Source organism: Pleurodeles waltl, chromosome 3_1 (genome assembly GCF_031143425.1).
Source record: "Pleurodeles waltl isolate 20211129_DDA chromosome 3_1, aPleWal1.hap1.20221129, whole genome shotgun sequence".
NCBI lineage: Eukaryota > Metazoa > Chordata > Amphibia > Caudata > Salamandridae > Pleurodeles > Pleurodeles waltl.
The window spans coordinates 953,973,308-953,994,919 of NC_090440.1; positions in this window are offsets into that span (position 1 = coordinate 953,973,308).

Sequence of the window (21,612 nt, forward strand, 5' to 3'; positions counted from 1 at the left end):
CCGTCCACCAGCTTCTCCAACTCCTCCTGGGTGAAGGCAGGGGCCCTATCTCCTGCAGGATGTGGCATTATGGCTCCCAGAGATAGTACACAGCAGCTCACACAGTGGAGGTCTTGCCTCCACAAGTGTCAGGAGTCAAGTGAGCTATGCAAGAGAAAATGGCGTTCACGGCCGTCGCGTACATAACCGTCACCGCCGGCGGTGATCTTCATTGGCCTCAATGTTTTCTCATGAGGAGTGGCACGGCGTTGCGACCGCCTACTGCCGTGACGAGTAACGCCGGTGGAATGAGGTCACTTCCATCTGTCCTGTGTATGCAGTACAGGCAGCTGCCATTTTATATGTTGTCTGTGTATTATAGGTGAATTATAAGTGTGTCATGGATGATATGTAGTAATGATTGTATAGATTGACTATGTCCACACATCAAAGCTTAGTTCACACATGTGACATTAATGGACAGCGTAGTTAGATGGACTGATGACAATAAAATGACATGTGCAGTCACTTGCTGCGTCATAGACAGAGTACCCATACCTGTATGTCAAAGAGTTACATACAGCTAACTACCTGTGGGAATAGGGTGTTGTTAAATTGAAGTGTCACATGTTTCCTGTGTGGCAAGCAGTATGTCTGGGGCTGCAACAGTATTCTAGGATGGCACACATGTTCGGTCTACATGCCCCAATGGATTGTGTATACTTCCGCGTTATGTCCACATTAATATTATGTGTTACAACTACAGTGTTTGGTGGCATGTGAAATGTCGACTTCAACCTGTGGCTTTTCCTCTCTCCTATTCCTAGATACCATGCAGTGGTGAGAATGAGACATGCACTGGTTTATAGGCCCGAGTCTACCTTGCTACCATGGAAGAGAGACACATCATTCAGAACCAATTGTCTGAACCATCAGACCATCATGGAACTGTGTACCCAGTTGGAGCCGGATCTCTTGCTTGCCATTCGTAATCCCAGTGCCACACTTGTTTGCCTCAGGCTCGTTCCAGATTACAGTGGGCTTGGCAGCAGGGATGTCACAGTCGATGGTCAGTATTGTTTTGGAAGATGTACTGTGTGCTTTTCTCAAACACCTGGACAGCTACATCAGGTACCCCAACATGTGAATTTGCCCACTGTTAAAGCTGACTTCTATGATATGTGCATGTCCCTCATGTGATAGGGGCCATAGATGGCACCCACATTGCTTTGGTCCATTCCAGGGTCAATGAACAAGTGTACAGGAACAGGAACAGGAAAACATTCACTCCATAAATGTCCAAGTGGTGTGTCTCGCTGACCAGTATATCTCCCAAGTGACGGCCAAGTATCCTCGATCTGTGTCTGACTCCTACATTCTGAGGAACAGCAATGTCCTACATATGGTGGCACAACTACAGAGAGAGAGGGCCTGGCTCATTGGTGTGTATCCAACAATACGTGTGCAACTGTAATGTCACCTCTCATCACAATCTACCCTGTGCTTTTGCCACTCTTGTGATAGGTCCAACCTTTGTGCACACAAGTGACTCTGGCTATCCAAGCTTTCTGTGGCTGCTGACCCCAGTGAGATACCCGACAGCAGATGGTGAAAACCATTTCAGTGAGGCCCATGGCAGAACGAGGCATGTCATTGAGAGGTCCTTTGGGCTACTGAAGGCCAGGTTCTGGTGTCTACACATCTCAGGATGTGCCCTGCTATACAGACCACTTAATATCTGCCAGATCATTGTTGCCTGCTGCATGCTACACAATCTGGCCCTGAGACGTCACATTCCATTACTTGATGTTAAAGAGGTGGCAGCTGGACCAGTGGTTGATGATGGTGATATAGATAGTGATGAGGAGGCAGATGGTGAGGATGCAGCTGACTCTAGAACCCAGTTGATTTACTGCTCATTTTGCTTTACTATTACTTTTCAAATATCAGAGCTTTGCTTCCATGCTGTTGCCTAGCACCTTATTTGCAAATCAGTGGCCATGTTGTATGTTCCCAGTAATGCAAAAGCACTGCCAACCAATGAAGTGTTATCAGTTTAGCAACTTATCCTCACTGTACATAATGGAGTATATGTCTGTTATACCATCAAACTAGCTGCACATTGCTCCCCTTCTGTCCATCTTACAGACTTACAGACTTTTGCAGGTCAACATGTTCACTGAAATGACATGTTGTACTACAGATATTACTAGTCACAATTAAGACAAGTAAACAGTATCTGTGCTCGATAGTGTTTAATTTGTTTCACAATTGCAGTGGGTGAAGAGTGGGGTCATGGTTGATGAAATCATCAGAGCAGTTCGCCCAGCTGCAGGTAGTACAGGTCCAGTATCCAAAAGCCATGGAAAAATGGAGACATGACAGTGGACAGTCAACAGGGCGTGTCAATGGCAAACAAGGGAGAATGTTCAGGAGAGGATTACTTCCTTGCAGTGGTTTTGGTCTTGGCATCAGGTCCTGTAGGATGTCTGGATGGACAACCTCATTTGCTTGGGGGTTCCTCAGCTGCAGAGGGAGGGTGGTAGTGGCCTGTGGGTCCTCTGGTGGGGCCTCCAATCCACTAGCTAGGGCAGAAGCTCAGTTGGTATGTGGCGAGGGGAAGAGGCCTGCTGGTGGGTGGATGATGCACACAGGATGGTTGTTAATTCTTTGAGCACCCCTGAAATGGTGGCCATGGTGGCATAGGGGGTCTGCCACTGCTGCATGCCTTCCAGGTGGTATTTCCTCTGCAGCCTGTGGTTCTCATGCAAGGTGGGGAGTATCTGGCCTTTCTTGTTCTGGGATTGCTGGTATGCCCCCAGGACTTGGGAGATAGCCTCCTGACCAGTCGTTTGTCTTGGGGGCTCCATCCATTGATCCAAAGGTGCCTTCCCACTGCCTCTGGCCACCAGTGCCCCTGGCATGGTGTGCCCACTCCCAGTTACACCTGGACCTTCATCATCTTAGGTGTGAGGGGTAGACTCTGGTCCCTGTACTGTGGGGCACACTGCTGATTGACCAGTCCTTATGACACAGGATTGGGGATAAGGGGTTGGCTATTGTTGCCACAGGGGTCGGGAGCTCAGATGCGGGCAAGGTGAGGCTGGTGATGGTGGACTACCAGTTGCCCCAGATGGACCAGGTAAGCTGTCAATGTTCAGACATCCTTAGTAGTAGGCCTCACAGGGGCCTTCATCCTGGGAGGGCTGGCTGTCTCTGCATCCTCTGCAGGGTGGTAGTGGTAGGGTTACCTGTGGATCGAGAGGGAGTGAGTTACATTGTGGAGGTGTACTTGCTGATATCATTGTCTGATGCATATAGTGGCTTGACGTGCTTCCCAGTGATGGCAATGACACATGCGGCACTGCAAACATTGTTTGTAGATTGTGACATTGGTTCCATGTCCCATTGAGGGTTGTATATAGCGGATAGCATTGCGGTCATTGTCATGTAGTAATACGCAGTTGAAGCAGCCCTGTGGGAGTTTTCATACTTGCCATACTTGCGATTTTGAGGGTTATCCATGCACTAGGGAGGGACTGTGTGGGGTTGGTGGCAGTGGGGTGGTGTGGCATTTAAGGGAAGGGGATTAGGTGATTGGGTGGGGGGAGTAAGTGTGAGATGGGGAGAATTGGGGAGTGATAGGGTGGTGAGGACACATGCTGTACAGACGTAGTTGGTGCCAGGGGAGTGTTAGTGACTTGCCAGAGTCCAGTCCTCCAGTAATTACAGTCAGGCCCTCCGGATGCAGTATGGCCAAGACCTTCTCCTCCAACAATGTGAACTCTGGGGAGGAGGTGGGGACCCACCGCCAGTCTTGTTGATGGCAATTTGGTGTCTCGATTTCATAGAATGCACCTTCCCCCATAGGTCATTCCACCGCTTCCTGATGTCCTCCGTTGTGTGTGGATGGTTGCCAACTGAGTTTACCCTTTTGACGATTCTCCCCCATAAATCAATTTTCCCGGCTATGAATGTGTGCTGACCCTGTGCTCCCAATGGTTGTGGCTCTACCCTGACGTTTCATCAACCATGACCCTCAACTCTTCGTCTATCAATCACGGGGGCTTTTGAGGGGACATGGTGGTAGTGAGGTGGCTTGTGGGGGGGGGTTGTGCCCAAGGGTGGAGTGTTTGGTGCTTGAAGGGTTGTGTGTGGTGTTTAGTATTGTTTGTGTGCAGTTGTGATGTGTGTGTATAGTGTTTATGCTACAGTTGTATGGTGTATGGCTGAGTGTGAAGTGTATATATGCCTGTGGTGTATCAGTGCTAATTTGTCAGTTTGTGGGCCATCACTGTGTCTGTCTGTGGTTGTACTTGCTAAGGGTTGTGGGTTGTGTGGGGGTGTGTTTTATAGTGGTGTGTGTGGGTGTGTCTAATGTGTGTATGTGTCTCAGGTGTCGGGTATTCGTACTGTCCAATGTGGTGTGGTGTTCAGGCTGCGGTGTGTTTTTGACCGTGGCGGTTCGCACCGAAAATGGTTTACCGTCATGCAATGACCGCTGTGGTGATTTGTGGTTTGAGGGTGGAATGTTGTCGGAGTGGCGGGGCTGGGACCGCCTCTCTCCCACCCTCGGTCAGCCTGGCGGTCTCGAATTTGTGGCTTTCTTTGGGCGCCAACACTACCGGTATTTTGGCAGCCGCCACCACGGTAGTCTTCCGAAAAGACCGCCAAACTCATAATGAGGGCCTAGGTGTTTGGCAGCAGTGGATTTCTAATGAAAACTTTAGGAACCTGTGCTATTTTTCAAATTAAGAGTTGCCTGCACCCTCATACCTGTCCTGACACCCTATTCTGCTCCTCGGCCTATTCTGCATTGGTTCTTATAGCCTCTAATGCAACCACTCCATTCGCTAAAACCACACCCACACAAAAAGGGAAGCAAAGAAATGCCCCACAACATGGTCAGCTTTAGTGCTGGAGGCACCCTTTTTGAAAACCTTTGTTGGCACCCCCTATGATCTCCTACTCCAGGATTCCCTCACTGCCACCCTCCAAAGGTGCCCCTTATCTCTCCACTGCACCGCTCTTGCTTGTTTTTCATTTCTTTTATAGTGTTACTCATACCAATGTAGGTTGTCAGAGCACTACACATCACACAGACATTACACAGAGACAATGAATCATATATGTATGTAAATCAATGTATAGGACATATTACATAAGTCAATGAGGACTACAAGTTGTAGGAGTCACATGTCATCTATACTTCTAGCCATTATGTTTTCGGGGTGCTTGGTTTGGAGAAGCACAAAGTCAGGATTTAAAATGTAACAAAGGGGTTGGGGTTGGCTTTCCTAAAAATGTATTTGTAGCCAAACAAACCTTTTTGTAGCAATGTTAGGATAGCGAAAGACACAGGAAAACACCTACGGTTCTAAACTTATGCCTTGTCATTTGTATGCAGCTTTTTGATGCCAGTCTTTAGCTTACTGTGAATTATTAAAGTGATTTTAACTTATGAACCGAAAGAACAAAATGATCTCTGTGAAAAAAGCAGTAACCCCTGGTCTATCCAGTGCGGCTCCTTCGTTAGGGCAGAGGAGCGTCACCCCCCACCCCACCAGCAAACTTTGCACATGATCGTTTTCTGGTAAAGGGGGCGGGCCATGGGGGTGAAGAGCAGCGAGGGGGAGTGCTATTTAAAACCATAAATGCAAGAAACAAAATGCCTGTAAATTTTAAAACTCCTCTTATTCCAGTCATGTAGAAAAAAACAATAACCTTAAATAACATCATTCATCCTCGCAATTGTTAAATAATTAAGCCCAGATGAAATGTAAATAACCCGGCATAATTGATGTAATTTGGGAAATTTTGCATGCTTGTTACACAAAATTCCCAAAGTCATGCGTTTTATACCACGTTTCCTAGTTATGCCACCATTCTAGGCAAAGTTATATCGCAGGAGTATAATAACAGTGTGAACGAGAACGGAAGTGGTTGTCGGTGGCTATTTGTCTTTTTCCACCATTTGTTTTGCTCAGTATGTACACACATCAATGACTCAAGGCTCATTTCAATCTAAAATATAGCACTAAATGACAGATTTCAATTTTGCGTGATTCTATCCAATTTTGCATAATTCTCCCAAAATGTTGCATAATTACTAGAAAAAGTAAATTATGCAAATTTCGTAGACCCCTATATATAATTATGCAAGGCAATAAACTTAAAGATCAACATTTAACTTTATGGATAACAGAATCTATATCCGTCATTGGCAAAGAACACACAATGTGTCAAATAGCAGTCTTTGTGTACATCTTTGTGCCTCGTGACAATGCCTGGGGCCTTGTTCAAACATTGCTATGATGGTTCTTGATTTTTATATATATTCCAGAAAGCAGAGATTACCACACGAATGCCAAAGTTCATTGTTAATTTGCTCTCCTACTCAGGTGACTTGTTCAAGAGAATGTCTGGATGTGCCTTAGTGTGACTTCTTTAGAGTTTGGTGGACGGGATACCCTATCACAAATGTGGCGGATGTCCCATCTGCTGTATTACAAATTTATTATAGCCTAAGGTACTCTAATATGGCTAACAGGCTATCTTCCACGTAAGATTTTGCCTTGTTCATGATGGTGATCTGACAGCCCTGAATATTTAAACATGCCAGGTTATTTCTTTGTACTGAGATAATATTTAGACCTCACAAGGAATAGTTCTGCATCTGAACTGTGAAGTATAAGCCAATCGTTTAACATCTAAGGCCCAAACTACAAAGGAAGGTGTAACTTTCAAGTGAAAAAGCTTTACAAATATACAATTTCATAGAGCTCCCAAAGAGGTAAGGGCAGTTGTTCTGGTAGCTTTGAATAACCTGCTCTCCACTAGCAAAATCAATGGTTCTTCTCGATCTCCAATACATCTGTTACTTTAACACGGAACCTGGGACGGACACATAGGCTCTTATTGGACATAATTTGTCCTGTAAAGTGTGTTGTATCAATTTCAATCTTTGTAATGTGTAACAATGAATTTTGTTGAGTTGCGGTCATACTGGTTTTCTGGAGGCCTCTGCAGCACTTAGAGGTCAGCATTCACCCTGAATTCTGCACACATGTACTTGCTGGTACTTTGAGACTGGGAGCTTATGGTGGGATGGTGGTGAGCCTAACACGCGCATCCTTAAGTAACTGTTGTGGCAAGGTTGAACATTCTACACAGACCTTACCCAATAACTTTATGCAGATGCACACATTTACATTAATGCATCTCAGCACAGGCAAATTATTTTTATGACTTTTGCACAAAAATCAGTTATTTTCAATGATAGCCCACAAGCTTGAGAGCAACCACTTACACGTTTCTACTTCACACACAGATCTGCATTTATTGACATTTTATCAGGCTGATGATATCAGATCATGTGGATACGAGCATAGCGACTTTTCTTCAGGTGATACTCGCATTCTTGTCAGTCTAAACAGATACCTACAGGGTCGGGCTGGCCTAAAGGGCAATCAGTACAGCGGCACAGACACAGCATGGGAGTCTGTGCAATTTCTCCAACCCGGCTGTGCAACACAGCCAGCTTGGAGAACCCTAAGTGTGCAGGTCAGTTTGGCCGGTCTGAGACATCCGGCCAAACTGACATTCACACTTAGGCCCATATTTATACTTTTTTTAGTGCCGCATTTGTGTCATTTTTTTATGCAAAAGGGGTGCAAACTTACCAAATACAATTGTATTTTGTGAGTTTGTGCGGATTTTGCGTAAAAAAAAACAACGCAAACATGGCGCTACAAAAGTATAAATACGGGCCTTAGTGCCCTGACTCCTCTCCCTCTCATGCCCCCTCCCATGAACTAGCCTTGCCCCTCCCTGCACCCACTGGATAAGCCAGCAGCTGAAAAATAAAACAATAGTATAACATTGTTTTATTTTTCAGCTGCTGGCTTTTAGCCAGGGGGGTGACACTCCTGCTCTATTGCGAAGGAGCCGCCCCTGGACAGTACCCAATGTGCTGGTCTGTTTTTTTAATACTTTGTAGGGCTGTTTTACGGCCAAGGGGGGCAGTGTTTACTGTTGATTTCGCTGATATTAAAGCAAACCTTTCCTACAGCAAACACAGTCTCCTATAGGTTTCAAAATACTCATACAGCATGTCTTTACAAGTTCAATACTGGCCTGATTTACAACTGGGGACACTTTTTTAGCTATCTGCTTCGCTAAAGTGGGACACCTTTATTTCGGTACCTAGATCTATTTTTTACCAGCCCAAGCCGGCCTAGATAATTAAAACTTGATAGTAAAAAGAAACCACCTATTCTAGTTTGGCTGTTTTCCCATGGCGTTATGCAACCACAGAATCAGCCACCTTCGCAATCCTTGTTTTCTGCCGTTTATTCCCTCTGTCTTTTTCAGGTAGTTTTCTTCAGACATGTTGTTGATGGTGTTGGAAGCAACCAATACATACAAGTGGATCAAGGACTTGGCTCTTCTGCTGCCATCAGCACCCACACTGAGGTCTTTCATAAAGGAGATCCTTACTGATTCCCGAAACTTACTGAGGTTGGTTGCAGTCTAAGAATGGCTGACACTGGTTTACTATTCTCCGGGAGCCTGTGAACTTGGTCAGTCACGATTCTAACACCTTTAAAATCACTGGAAGATAGCAAGCTGGTCCCACGTTGTCAGGATCCCCAGCATTCAAGGTCGTTTTTTTAGATGCCTCATCGTCTTGCTTCGGTGCTGGACGAAGTGCCATTTCGAAACCACAGCTGCTCTTCAGATGTATTTAGGCCCATATTTATACTTTTTTAGCGCCACATTTGCGTCATTTTTTGACGCAAAAGCGGCGCAAACTTACACAATACAATTGTATTTTGTAAATTTTTGCCACTTTTGCGTCAAAAATCAGCGCAAATGCGGCGCAAAAAAAGTATAAATACGGGCCTAATTCCTTAATGCAGCATACTTTTCTGAGCTTTGTCTTACACTAAGGGTAGACACTCTTAAGACCTCTATCTTACTGTAACACAATGCTAAATACAACCATCGCACGTTTTAAGGGCGAGTAGGAGGGATCCTGGAAACCTGCAACTTTGTGGGTCACTCATTAGGCATCTTTGTCTATTTCTACCTCATCTTAGTTGAATGAGTTCACCAAAACAAACGGCGAATCAGAAGTGTTTTCGCACAACTAATGTCTCCATTGAACAGATCACAGAACATTACCTCACACCACCTTTGATAACAAAGCCAGACCATTGTGCTAAGGAATTAAAAATGAACATTTGAAATCGAAACATGAAAAATAACAGCAAATGATGACGTCACTGTCGAGTAGTTACTAAACTAAGCAGAAGCTAAAGGCTGCTGTTCTCTCTACTTACATGTTGGTGGGTTGTTCTTATTTCTTGTATAACAGGCAATGTACAAAAGCAATCAGTAGGAGTGTATTAGTTCTGTCGGGCATGGTGAGAGAAAATTGCTATAGGTCTGCGCTTCTACTAACCTATGAGTACCTCATGATGACAAGTTAACTGTTAACATACAGTGGGCTTACAACCCATCTATTGCTTACCATTGGTTGGTTTTATCATCACTCTAATTTGCTTGTTTTGCATTCAATTGCTTGCCTGTCTCTTCTTGTGTTTGTCTTTCCCCTGCATACCCCTTTTACGATCATTTTGATTGGCTGACTGGTTTCCTCCCACTGCTCACATTAGGGAAATTACCTTTTTCTTTTACATTCAGCACTCCACAAGCACAGCTACATGGATAGTTATGCTTAGATATGAATGATTTAAGGGTTGTGTTATTGTATTTCAAATATTTTAATGAAAGATTGGCAGACAACGGCGGTCAGGGATGGTCATTTGCTGCACTCCGTCAGCTGGTAACTTTGGTGTAATGTGTACTTAGCATGACACTTCCGCTGGTGGTACTCAAATTTGCTCCTTGGGCTTTAGCAGAGGATCAAGGTCCATATTTATACTTTTTGACGCACAACTGCGCCAACGCAGTTGTGCGTCAAAAAGTTTAACGCCGGCTAACGCCATTTCAAAGCGCCATGCGGGTGCCTTATTTATGGAATGACGTTAGCTGGCGGAGCTGACTGGTGTGCGTAAAAAAAAAAGACCCATACCAGGCAGCGCCGGCGTAGGGGAAAATGGAGCTTGGGCGTCAAAAAATGGGGCAAGTCGGTCTGAGGCAAAAAATCTGCCTCAACCTGATTTGCGCCATTTTTTTTACTCCCACCCTCCATTGACATGACTCCTGTCTTAGCAAAGACAGGAGTCATGCCCCCTTGCCCAATGGCCATGCCCAGGGGACTTATGTCCCCTGGGCATGGTCATTGGGCATAGTGGCATGTAGGGGGGAACAAATCAGGCCCCCCCTATGCCACAAAAAAATAAAAAAATATATACTTACCTTCACTTACCTTAATTTCCCTGGGGTGGGTCCCTCCATCCTTGGGCGTCCTCCTGGGGTGGGCAAGGGTGGCAAGGGGGTGTCCCTGGGGGCATGGTAGGGCACCTCTGGGCTCCTTCCGAGCCCACAGGTCCCTTAACGCCTGCCCTGAGCAGGCGTTAAAAAATGACGCAAATGCGGCTGGATGTTATTTTTTTTGACCCGCCCACTCCCGTGCGTCATTTTTGCACGGGAGTTTAAATAAAGCGCACAGGCCTGGGAGTCATTTTTTAGATGGGAACGCCTACCTTGCATATAATTAACGCAAGGTAGGTGTCCACGCTAAAAAATTACGCAAACTCCAAGAACTTTGGCGCTAGACGCGTCTAACGCCAAAGTATAAATATGGAGTTAGCTTTGCGTCGGATTTGCATTAAAAAAAACGACGCAAATCCAGCGCAAACAGAGTATAAGTATGCCCCCAAATGTCTGTATGCTGTAGAAAGTAAATTAGGCCTTAGCAAGCACTTCCATTTACGTTCTGACACCTCTTGGTCTTTTGAAATTCTTTTCACAAGTTTCCTATGATACCATGAGGTTTGCTTTTACTATAGCCTTTTTTAATGTTTTTTTTCATCTTCCTTTTTAAAATAATACTTTACAAACCTTAGCAAAGCCAACAGCTTGATGCTCCCAATATTAAGTCGAGACCTATTTTCTTTGGCAATACTTCTTAAATGATGATTTCCTCATGCTTAAACCTGAATTTTTTTTAGTAAAGGAGCCATCAGTTGTGGTGCTTTTCCTGCTTGTTATCTGAATTTAGCAACAATTGCTGTGCTGTGTCTGAGGAACAAAAACAATTCAAGTATAGAATTTAACTTAAGCGAGGTGATGTGCTTGTTCTTCATAATGGGTAATGTGCGCTTATTAGTGCACATAGAAAATGTTGTGTCCATACTACAAGAGATGAGTAGAGATTAGGTTAATAAATTGATGTGTTAATTGTACCTGGTGTCCTCCATAATAGTGTTGCAGAAAGATAACTCCATATTTGGGTACAATGCCATTTACTCAGTGGTCACATGCTGGTGTCCACGTTTGAGACCAGAGTTTACATTTTTTTCTCCTTTGGGTGTGAAGGTTGCATATTCCCAAACTGAACTACATGACATGAGCACTACTAATATTCATCACTGCAGAAAGTTCTTTTAAGTGTTTGAGTTCTCCGTCATCATAGCATGCAACATGCCTACATTGTTCGGAGAAGTTGATTTGGCAACTTATTATGACTGCTTTCTATTCTAAAGGCACACCATTAAGAATTCTAATGTAATTTTGTCCTAATTGATTGTTTGTTTCTATTTCAGATAGATCAACCAACCACTCAATCAATCATTCGGCATTTTTATAGCATGGCTTATCACCCGGGCAGGTATCCAGGCGCTTGCTGCAGGTGTTGTTCGAACAGCCAGGTCTTCAGCTCTATTCTAAAGTGGGTCAGTGGTGATGCGGTGCGCAGGTGCAGTGGGAGAGCATTCCAGGCCTTGGCGGTGAGGTGGGAGAAAAAGCTTTCTCCTGTGCGACATCAGCCTATTCGAGGGACTTTTACGAGGAAGAGAAATGCAGAGCTGAGGTCCCTGGGAGGCTGGCGGAGGTGCAGGCAGTGTTTGAGGTAGGTGGGTCCTAGGTTGTGGAGAACTTTGAGGGTGTCGGTTCGGAGCTTGTAAAAGGCATCTCTTGTGGACCTGGAGCCAGTGAAGGTCCTTCAGGTGTTGAGTGATGTGGGTTCTCTTAGGTTGAGGATCAGTCTGGCTTCTGCATTCGGGATTGTTTGGAATCAATGCAGAAGTTCGGTGGCGGTGCCAGCACAGAGTGCATTGTAGTAGTCTAGGTTGCTGGTGATGAGGGCATGGGTCACTGTCTTCCTTGTGTCGAGGGGGAGCCATTTGAAGATCTTGTGGAGCATGTGGAAGCAGGCGGTGGAAACAGCATTGACTTGTCTCCTAGAGAGTTCACTGTTGAGGATTATGCCAAGGTTCTGGGTGTGGTCCTTTGGGATTGGGCCGGTCCTAGTTCTCCTGGCCACCAAGAGTCATTCCAAAGAGATGAGTTTCTACCGAAGATCAGCATCTCCCTTTTGTCAGTGCTGAGCGTCAGGCATTTGTCCCTCTTTCAGGTGGAGACGCTTTTCATACAGTTATGGAACTTTGTCTTCATTTGGGTGGGGTCTGTTGAGAGCGAGAGGATGAGCCAAGTGTCATCAGCGTAGGAGGCAATGTTGATGTGCTTCTGGTGGTGTAATGTAAATGTTGAAGAGGGTAGAGCTGAGTGAAGATCCCTAGGGAACTCCACAGATGGTGTGCGTGGCTTGTGAGGTAAAGGGGGGAGGCAGATTCTCCTGTGCATCGTGAATGATCCTAATCTGGTGTAGTTGGTTGATGAGTGTGTGGTACAAGTTTGTGTTGAAGGTGGTGGATAGGGGGAGTAAGATCAAGGCAGCTGTTTCTCCTCTGATGAGTAGAGTCTGATGAAGGTTTCTTGAGGAGGAGTCTGATTTCTGCATGTTTCCAAGCTTCATGGTTCGTGGCTGTGGCAAGTGATGTATTGATGATGGTAATTAGCTGGTGGTTGATCTAGTCTCTGCCGAGGATGAAAATTCTGTGGGGGCAGGGATCCGTAGGGGCACCCGAGTGGATAGAGTTCATGATGTTGTCCGTGGTTAGTGTGCTGAGCTGTTCCTATGGTGAGAATGGGCGGTCAGCTGTGGTTGTGCAAAGAAAAGGGGTTCCGGGGACTTGGCTTAAAAGTTTTTGTAGATGGTTTCTATCTTATTGTGAAAGTGGTTGGCTATGTCCTCGCAGAGTTCTTGTGAAGGTGCGGTGAAATTTTCGACTGCCGATGGGTAGGCAAACTCTCTGACGAGGGAGAAGAGTTCTTTGGTTCTGTTGGTGCTGGATTTGATCCTGTGGGTTACAGTGACTTTTTGGGCTGTTTTGATCTGGCTGTGGTAAGTACTAGGGCTGATTTAAAGGTGGCTCAGTCGGTGAGGCTCTTGCAAGTGTACCATCTTCTCTCAAGATGTTTGCGTTTTAGCCTCCCTGAGTTCTGGTGTGTACCAGCTAGCTTGCTTTGGGGTTTTGTGGGTCTTAGCTTTCTTGAGGGAGGCGACCTGATCGGCTGCTTTGGTAATATAGTTTGTGAAGTTCTGTACAGCCTGATCTACACTGGCAGTGACGTCGGGTTGTGCATTTCTGAGGGCATTGGTCCAGTGCTGCAGGACAACCTTGGACCAGCCACTGGAGAGGGGGTTGTGGTGTTTCGGGACTGTGCGGCGAAGTATAGGGATGGTTAAGTGTATGACGAAGTGGTTCAAACAGGTGAGTCCTAACGTGTGGCTGTATCTGGCTCTTTTGCTGGAAGTGAAGATCGTGTCCAGTGTGTGTCCTGCTCTGTGCGTGGGGTCTGTTGATTTAGTCTAATATTGTGTATTCTTTCCACAGAGGTCGTGGAGTTGGTGTCTGTGATGTCATTGAGATAGAAGTTAAGGTCTCACAGGAAAATATAGTGTTCGGATTCAATGACGAGCGAGGTGATGAATTCTGTGATATTGTGGTTGTGGCTGGTTCTCAGGCCTGGAGGTCTGTAAGCAAGGGTGACTTTAATTGTGGTGTTGTCATTGGTGTGGGGTTGGAAATTCCTGTGTTCCATGATCAGCGAGGTTTCGACGTTGGTGATGGTGCAGGTGATTGATTCCTTATGTGCGATGCCCCTGCCCCCTCCGTGTCTGTTGATGTGGTCTCAGTGTTTCATTTTGTAGATATAGCGATGTCTGCGGCTGAGGTGGAGGTGATCCAGGTTTCTGTAATGAAGGTAACGTCGGGGATGAGGGTGGATATGGTGTCCCAGATTCCGGTGGCATGTTTGCATAGTAATCTGGCGTTGATCAGGGGACATCTGAGACTTTTTGGGGTTGTCCTGTTGAGGGGGGTTGGTGGTGACTGTGTCTGGGCTGACAGTAAACCAGCAATCTGGGCTGGAAGTGAATCTGCAGTGTGCACAGGAGAATGGTCCCTTTGTGTTCTGAGGCAAAGCGAGGTGGCAGTTGCATTGAGTCCTGAGTTGAGTGCCAGGAGATCTGCGGATGAGTACTTCTGGGGTGAGTTGGGCCAAGGTTCTTGGGGTTAGCCGCTGTCCAGACGCGGACGGGAGCAGACAGGCTTGCCTGGGGCTTGGTCACATACGGGCTGTATAAGTAGTCCTGGGAGGTGGGAGGGGCAAGCAGGGGAGGTGGTAGGGTCGAAGAACAGGAAAAAAAGGTGCAGGGAGCGGGAGAGGCAGGAGCCTGGCACCATCAACCACTTAGCAACAATCAATTTATATGGCAACAATAAGCAGTAAGGTAACAAATAAACCAAAATAAGGCAAACCAATATGTCAAATAAGGATGCCAGGAAAAGGAAATAGGGAAGTCAAAAGTCTACAACAGCAACAGGCTGGGCTACCTTGAACCAGCTGCCTTGTGGGCTGCAGGCAAGGCAGTTACTACACTAAGCTGGAGCAGGGAGAGAGTGCGCAGACCGGGGTCTAGGCTACTCCTAAATATAAACTTGCACAAACACAGATGTGTTTTCCTTAAGCATCAAATGGGATTTTGACTCTATTATTCTGACAGATGGAGAGCAATCAAAATTAGGTTTTATTCCTACTACTGTTAGTACCTAAATTATGCTAAACTTCAAATGGGGCCTATTGAAGTAAACATTGGCATTGCGTATCCTAACCACTTCTAAAATTAATTCCGAAAACTATTTATGCGAACATTTCCATAACTTCACCTATTTTAAAAAATGTTCATAACTTTCAATAAGATGCTTATCAATATTGCAATGAACTCTGTAAAATGTAATTTCCCCAATCCCTGATGAGATGTCTTGTTTGTTACCGACATAACTGTGCCATTTCTAATAAATTAATTTTAGTGTCTGGCAAGGTCCATTAATACAACTTCCATATTTACTTTTTAGAAACTCAATGTATTTCAGGAATGGAATGCAATTCGCCTTCTTTAGGAGCACAAGTAGTGCAGTCAAATACTGCACTTTAATTATAGCTTGTTCCCCTTGGTCAGATTTGACTTCTGATGCAAATAAATTGTACCGATTCCGTAATGTTCCACCATCTTTTCTTAGAATCCTTTAAAATACCCATTGACGTTCTAGGGTTTTACAAAAATCTGTTGTCATATTCCATTCATATTCACTATACTTTTGTAAAGTTCCCAGAGTACATCAATCCAGTCTTTCCTCTCGTGCTTTGTTAAAATTCTGTGTCATGGTCCTGGTTCTAATGTTAATGTTTATCCCATTAGATATTACAATATAATTTCTCTTATGATTATTTTGTTCATCCAAATGTTAAAAAGAAATGTAAGCACTCGCTGCACTTAAGAAATAGTTAATGTTTTCCAAAGTGTGACTTAATGGAGTTATTCACACTCACAGTTTGTTGTTAAGGAAAGTGGCTTAGATCCCATCGTTTCTTTTTCCTTTAATCTACTAAAGAGGAAATGTATTTGAAATATTTTCGAATAGTTTTCACATCTTGATAACTGATTACTTCAACAGCATCCTTTTTGGATGCCTTCTTTACAAGTAGCACTTCACATTACTTCATCATTCAAATCAGATACTTGCTTCCTTGATACACAAACCGTGGTTCATTTGTGATAATTTTACTTAGATCCAGATACGTCTAAACCAATAGCCAGTGTTTCCTCGTGAGTGTTTTAATTAGTGAAATTTGCAAAATATCTTGGGTTTTGTATAACACTATTTCATATAATTTTGGAATGCCGGAGAGTCACTCACACTAAAAAAGTCTCATTCACACAAAGAGCGAGTCATTTTCTACTCAAATCAGTCTCCTGCCATTATCTTGCATCAATTGGTTAAGTTAAGTTCACAAGTTAAGTTGTCATGAAAAGAGTCACACAGGATACCAACGAACCACACCTTCCTGTACAATCAATCCACAGTATATTATCTGGAAGTTCACAACATTGAATAAAGAAATATGCCATTTTCTATACTTCTAATTTTAATTTGAAGTATATACTGACAATGAGCAAATTTGTTTCTTTTGATTCACCAAATATTATATTTTCTCCATATTCTGCTTTATTAGTATGGCTTCATTGGATCCTGTTTCTTTGAATTTCTGGAACATTAGCCTCTTTTCCTTGGCGTATTCTTCTGAATCTGATAGAGTTTGGATATTCTATGTCAACTGACTAAAAGGCAAATGCTCTTCCAATGAATTTATCATTGTTGTCGTTTCTCTTCTCTTTTTACAGAATTCAATGTGTGCTTGGTGCTAGCTCAGTGGAGACATCTGAGAACTCGAAATTTGAGGGCAAAGCATACAACTGCCTGCAGGGGTAGAAAAATGCTCTCACTTAACAATTAGCACTGCTTAAGTTCAGGCTGGACAGTAGTAATTAAGCTGATAGAGACTTCTAACTACGGATTCCTAACCTTAGCTGCTTTCTAGGCATCAAACTGGATCTGGAAAATCTTGAGCAGTACCTCTCCATATGGATAGGTGGCACTGAGTGGCTCTGCATCAACACTGAGCACGTCCGAAATTATGTTGTGGTGTCTACTTAAACGCCACCTCGGCCCACTGACATCAGTTCCTATCTTTCTGCACCAAAAGCACGATCCAGAAAGATACCTCAGTCACTTTTTGGCCAAATTTTGTCAACATAAACATTTTTGAGCTTGCTTCCAATGTGCTGGACCATGTTTCCTTTGAAATCATGTGGTTTCAAGCCTTGTGGTGATTGTCACCACCAGATGTCGGTGTCGGATCCCCACCCGGTTTGTCTGTGGTGCCTGGAGTTAGGGCACAACTCCAAGGACTGAGCCGAATGGAAGTCGAGGCCGTTTCTGATTGAGCGATGAAGCTCCTGGCGGCATGGCAGAAGTAGGTTCCACATCGTTCCTAGTCCTGATCTTGTTCCTGTGGAAGCTCTTGAGGATGCTCCAAGCGTCGTTCTCATGGACAGTCGTCTTTGAGATCCAAGATCTCTTTATCAACTTCGGGCAAGAAGAAGCAAAAGAAGAAAAAGTCAAAGCGTTCTTTGGCTTCTCCCATCCAACCTCGTGCTTCTAGGCCCTATTCTGGCACTGCAGAGCCAGCATCAGGGACTGCCCTGTGCTGCCCAGAGCTTCCCAGTGCTGTGACAACATCTGTCCAGTTATGGAAACTTTACAATGCCGTGCATGCCATCTTTGGGGGCCTGACTCCATCTGCGCGCCTTTGGGCCACACAACATGGTGCCTGGCTGGTTTATCGCCAGTGGGTTCGCACTCAACACCAGCCAGGCTCTCAGCATCCATCCAGGGATCTGGGATGATACCGTCTCAGGTACCACCACCTATCCGAGGTTCATTTCCATCCAGCACCTACCATGGCATCATTGCTACCTACTGGTGGCAAGCCCATCGTCATTCCCGACATTGAACTAGCATCCCCTCAGCACTGTTCAATGCTGAGCCTGGCGCCGTCCACCCCATGAGTCACCCTATGACCCCTAAGGATGCAATGAGGAGAGGTTGTACAACCCTTTGGAGGTGGACTCTGCAGATGAGGAAAACTGGTATGAGGAGCTGGGAGATGCCAGTGGACTAGACACTTCCCAAGACATTGGCATGCTGTCCCGATTGGAGGAAGATACGTCATTCACCACAGTGATGTGCAGGACCACGGAGATGCTTGACATTCAGCTTCCTGCTGTCCAGGTCAAGTCGAATGACTTGATCAAAGTGTCCCAGGCAGGGGCAGATGCCCCAGAACTATTGCTGCCCTTTAATGAAGCCCTCATTAACATTCTCCTGGGTGCCTGGGCTAAACCCTGTGCAGAGGCTCCTGTGTAGCACATGATTGCCCAAGAGCACTGTCCGCCCCTGGGGCCCCAGCCTTCCTTTCTCAACTTCCCTTCACAGAGAACCTAGTAGTCTAGGCCTCCACAGGAAAAATCACATAATCATATTCCATATGATACCACTAGATAAGGAATCCAAGAGGCTGGAACCCTTCGGGAAGCACATCTTTACTTCACCAGCCTTGCATTGCAGTCAGTGAATGCTGCAAGCCTCTTGGGACGCTAGTCTCAGGTGTTGTGGAATTTGGTCCCGCAGCTGCTTCCCATACTGCCTTTGGAGGGCTGTGCCATCCTCAATCAGGATTTACTGAACAGAAGGTATGCAGCTAAGTTCAACATGTGGTGTGGGCTGAACACCACAGACTCCCACTGATAGAGCCATGTTACAGTTTACCTAGCTTAAGGGAGATGCTCAGTCATCCTAGATTAACATGACCTTTGATGGGTCCTGCCTTTTGGGAGAAGGCCAGTGGAATGCTCAAGCACTTTCAGGAGACCAGGGTCACAGCTCAGTCTTTTGGCCTCTCCCTTGTGACCTTGTCACAGCAACAACCCTTTCATTCCTATCACAGCTGCAGAAGGGGAGATTTTGGGTCTCCAAAAGCCCTACCCAGTTCAACAGCCAGCCTATTCTTTTTGGGAAAGGCACCACAGAGCCCAAAGAGGACACTGAAACCATACCCAGCAAGTTGCCTAGTCCCTGCAGACTTTAGCCGCTCTAGCCCGAAGCCTCTTTAGTGTGCCCTCCAACTGGCACATGCACTCTGTGTAAGGGGGGGTCAGGCATCACCTGTCCCAATGGTCCAGCATTCCAATGGACTGATGGGTGCTACAGTTAGTGCAGAAGAGGTACGCCCTACCATTCGTGTACACACACCCAACCTATGCTACCAATCAAGAAATGGCTGACAGAGGACTATCTTGCTTTACTCCGCCAGGAAGTGCAGGCCCTCTTAGCCAAGGGAACCATAAAGAGGGTGATTGTGCCAGACAGAGGGTGTGGCTGTTATTCTGTCTGCTTTCTAGTACCGAATAAGGAAGGAGGCCTCTGTTTCATTTTAGATCTGCACCCGCTCAATTCCTTCCTACAGTCAGTGAATTTCAAGATGCTCACATTGGCTTAGGTCCTATTTGCCCTTGATCCCAGAGACTGGATGGTAGTGTTGGACTTGCAGGAGGCCTAATTTCATATCACCGTCCTGTCTGCCTCCAGCTCATGGTGAACAACCAGCACTTTCAGTTCACTATGCTCCCTATGGTCTCATCAGCGCCCCTCAGGTGTTCACCAAAGTGATGGCAGTGGTTTCAGCACCTGTGTGGAGGTCAGAAGTTCCAGCCTTCCTCTAACTTGGTGATTGGTTGTTGGAGGCGCGCTCACTACAGGCAGTAGTCTCCCACCTCCAGTCTATGGCAGTCCTCCTGCTTTCGCCTGGGAATTAACATGCTGAAGTCACACCTGACTCCCTCTCAGGCGTTCCCTTTCATCTGAGCATTCTGGACACAGTAAAGTTTTTGGCCTATCCTCCAAAGTGGCGAGTCCAGGATATTTAGGCTATGATACCGATCTTTCAGCCTCTATCCTAGATTTTGGTCAGACTGACTCTGAGTTTGATGGGCCCTGTGGACCTACATTCAGTTGGTAAAAGATGCCTACTGCCATATGGGGGCTCTGAAGTCCAAGTGGGTGCAGCATTAGGAGAATCTCTCCAACTGGGTCCCGATATTCGGTGGCACAGCAAAAGACCTGCAGTGGTAGCTACCGAACTGCGATTGGGCCAGAGGATGACCACTCTCCCATCCCACCCAGATATCACAGTGGTGGCAGTTGCATGGCTGGGTTGTGGCTGCCATCTGGGAGAGATGAAGACCAAAGGAATCCAGTCTCCAGCAGAGTCCAACTCCACATCAGTTTGGTGGAGCTGAGAGCAATCCGTCTGGCACTGAAAACCTTCATACTGTTCATCATGTGGTATTGCAACAAACAAGGCAAGGTGGCACTGTGAGTGGTGTGCCAAGAGGCTCTGTGTGTCTGGACCTGATTGGAGCGTCAGGACATTTTCCTGATTGTTCAGCACCTGGCAGAGTCTTTAAACTCCAGGATCAACAATCTCAGCTGGTGGTGGATAGCAGAGCACAAATGAGATCGGTACCCAGAAGTGGCACACATTCTTTTTTAGTGGGGCAAGCCTTGGTTCAATTTGCTCACCATCATCGAGAATGTGCAATGTCATGGCTTCTGGGCATTGGAGTTTCCAAGGCGACTTTAGCTCAGACGTATGTCGTCTCAAGTGGAGTTCAGGAATCCTGTACACCTTTCCACCAATCCCACTACTGCCTCGAGTTCTCAAGACAATTCAGACCAACCAAGCCCAAGTCATCTTAGTGGTCCCAGATTGGACCCGGAGGGTATGGTGTCTAGATCTCCTGAGCTTACGCACTGCTCTTCCAATCAGGCTGCCCCTTATGGAGGACTTCCTGTAAGAGCAGCGTGGCAGGATGCTGCACACAAACCTAGGCTCTCGTCAACTTCATGAGTGGAGATTGAGTGGTGGCAGTTAAAGAGTGTTTGATATTCCTCCCAAAATCTGTGACGTTACTTTGGCAGCCAGGCACCCCTCTACCAAATCAATTGGTGCCTTCAGTTGGGAAAAACTTGTGGCATGTTGTTTTTCACACACCAGTTGCATCCCCTTTCTGCACCTCTGTCAAAGATTCTGTTATTTCCCTTTCTCTACTAGGCCTTAACATGGGCATTGTCAATGGTTATTTGTAGGCCATCTCGACCTTCCTGTGGCTGCCAGATCAAACTTCCCTTTTTAAGTCATCAGTTGGGACTTGTTTCCGTATAGGATTACAGCATCCTTTTCCTCCTCCCCCAGTGGAATCTTAAGCTTCTTTTGACATTTCTAATGTGTACTTCTTTTGAGCCACTTCTTTCTTGTCCCTTACAGCTCCTTATAATCAAGACCACTTTTCTGGTTGCCATCACATCATCCAGCAGGATCAGCAAGCTTCAAGCTCTTTCCGTGTATCTTCCATTCACCATGGGGCAGATTTAAGAGCCCCTAGCTCTTCCTTGTGCCACATTAACATCATTTTATAATGCTATTGTGGCCTAACGAGGCCAAAATCACAGTGCCAAATTTACAAAGTGTCACAATGCATGCATTGCGCCACTTTGTAACACTTTGCACTACATTATGCCTGCTCCAGGCATAATGTATGCAAATCGGGGTTCCCCCAATAAGAGGGGCGAACAAATGGTGCAAAGAAATCTAAGACATTTTTTGCATCATTTTTTTCTGCACTTTTAACACCTG